This window comes from Triticum aestivum, chromosome 7A, assembly GCF_018294505.1.
Source record: "Triticum aestivum cultivar Chinese Spring chromosome 7A, IWGSC CS RefSeq v2.1, whole genome shotgun sequence".
Lineage (NCBI taxonomy): Eukaryota > Viridiplantae > Streptophyta > Magnoliopsida > Poales > Poaceae > Triticum > Triticum aestivum.
Genome location: NC_057812.1, coordinates 172,833,222 through 172,836,196, shown reverse-complemented (window position 1 = coordinate 172,836,196; position 2,975 = coordinate 172,833,222).

The window sequence follows — 2,975 nt, the reverse complement described above, 5'->3', positions numbered from 1 at the left end:
CTACTAGGAGGAGGAATTCTCCTCCTGGCGCGCCCTGCAAGGGCCGGCCGACCTCCCCCCTTGCTCCTTTATATACGGGGGCAGGGGGCACCTTAGGACACACAAGTTGATTGTTCCAAGCCGTGTGCGGTGCCCCCCTCCACCATAATCCACCTCGATCATATCGTAGCGGTGCTTAGGCGAAACCCTACGTTGGTAGCAACATCATCACCGTCATCACGCCGTCGTGCTGACGGAACTCTCCTGTGAAGATCTGCTGGATCGGAATTTGTGGGATGTCATCGAGCTGAACGTGTGCTGAACTCAGAGGTGCCGTACATTCAGTTCTTGGATCGGTCGGATCGTGAAGATGTACGACTACATCAACCGCGTCCTCATAACGCTTCCGCTTATAGTATACGAGGGTATGTGGACGATACTCCCCTCTATCGTTGCTATGCATCACCATGATCTTGCGTGTGCGTAGGATTGTTTTTTAAAATTACTACGTTTCCCAATAGTTGACTTACTTCAGGCATCAATTTATGATGTGTACCACAGCAACCGCATCCAGCTGTCGATTCCTTCCGATTGCTCTGCCTAGCCCATGATTTCATACGCAAATGACACAATTGTGATCATGCCTGCAAATAGAGTTCATGCTAAACATATGAAGCAAATTCTAATCACATATGCTAGTTCTGTAGGCCTTCACATAAAATTTTAGAAATCTACCTTAACCTCATAAATTTGCAGCCTGGCATTGCTCAAAACCTTGCCTCTTTGTATGGATTTGTCAACAGTCAGATGCCTTTTACGTACTTGGTCCTTCCTCTTGGTACCACTACTCCACTAGACCTTCAATATCAGATATCATTCCCCTAGTGGCTTCGATTGAGAGGAGGATTTCAGTTGCTGCTTCGCTCCTTGACATATGGCTCCAAACTTAACTTTGTTAATCAGTGATTATCTCGCTTGCCATCTGTGCGATGCATTCGATCAATATCCCACCAAAGCTTATTGAACATCTTGACAAGATCCGCGGACATTGCTTCTGGAACAAGCAGACAGATGATGGCTCGAAGTGCAACTCTCTAGTGGCGTGGGAATTATTAATCTGAATGTTCATACAAGCAAGATAGCCCAATTCCCACTAGTTTATGAATGTTCATAACCAGGGCCTCTTGCTTAAGAATCTACACAAATTCTATAACTAACACGATGTGCCCTGGGTGAAGTTGATATAGAATACATATTATGAAGGTTGTGTGCCGCATGCGTCTGATTCATCAGTTCCTTTTGGTGGCGCGACAACCTCCAAATGTCTGATATGTACAAGTGTGTAACTATGGTCAAGGTGGGCAATGATAGCTCAATCTTGTTTTGGAAGGATCTCTGGCATGATAATATCCTATCCGAATCACACCCCATATATTTCTCGTATGCCAAAAATAAAAATATTTCAGTTCATGTGTTCTTGAGTTCCATTGTTCAGTGTGATGCATTTATTCTGCCTTTGTCTTCTCTGCCTAGGAAGGAGGTTTGATCCTTGCAGCTTCTATCGACTGATATTGAATCCAGTAGCTCCCCTCATGATAAATGGATGAGTGTCTGGGGAGGCAAAGAGTTTACCTCGAGTAATTTCCATGGATACTTCTTTAAATATATGCAAGCTGATGTTGCGTTTTCCTGAATCGGGCAACCCAAATGCAACATGAAATGGAAAGCATTTGCTTGGCTTCTGTTAGCAGATCAGTTGAACAATAGGAACATGCTGCGTAAACGCATCTGCCTCTTGTGCTCTGCTCCGCCTGAAGAAGCATTGGTCCATCTTTTTGCTCAAATGCCCTTTTGTAGTGGACTGTTGGAATACCATTGGCATAATCTGGCCATATCATGACTTTAGGCTTGCGCTTCTCCATGCAGGGAAGGGAGCTTGTGATGGACAAATATTCATGAAGATTTTCACCATTGCTGTTGGGCTATATGGAAGGAGAGAAACAACATGCATTTCAGATGGGTTGTGCCCATCCCATGGATCTTGGCTGGCAAGGTTTGAAGGAGATATGTCCATGATGGTGCACAAATGCAAGCAAAGTCTCCACCCTTTTATCACATCTGTTGTTAACTCTCTTTAGGGGTTTGTCTCATATATATCTACTTTCACCTCCCTCCCTGTTGTAACTCTTCAAAACTTTACTCCACCCCTCCCACCCCCTTCTATACATATGTCATTGTAACCTTAATAACTTTTAAATAAAAGTCTGTGGGACCCTATCCCACTGTCATAAAGTTAAAAACACACATGCATGAGGATATCATTCTTCCAGAGGGTGGCATTTCCAAGCCACTTATCATCCTAAAATCAGATCTTAGAGCCATCCTTCATCATGAAGGTTCCAAAGACGAAGAGATGCTTCTTTCCCACATTAGACTAACCCAAAAATCTGCGTGCCTAGGTTTCCAACATGCCCGAGCAACAATTTATCGGCCTAGATACTTGTTACGCAAGAGAGTTTGTCAGACCCCTTCCTCAGCGAGAAGCTTCTAAGGCCATTTACTGAGCAAGGCTTCATTTTTAGCTTGGAAATCATGTATAGCAAGACATCTTGTCTTTTTGGGTTGGAAAACCACACACCATTTGGTCAACCTATATATTTTTCCTTTCTGATGCCACTTTGCTAGAAAAACTTGGATCTAAAGTAATCCATCCTTTGCAGAAAAACCCTTTTAGCAGTTGGAAGGAGATCATATAGAGAACCATGTTCGTTAGTGCAGACTTGATTAGAACAAGCCGCCTCTCACCAGAGATTAGCTTGCCTTTCCAACTACTTAGACGATTCTCTAATCGTACCTCAAAAATTTTCACTCTTCATTGGTGAGGTGCCGATAATGTATCTGAATTCCCAAATATTTAATTAAAACTTGACCATGCGCGGAACCAAAGAACTCATCATATTGCATGACCACCTTAGTGTCTTCTCTAGAATAGAACA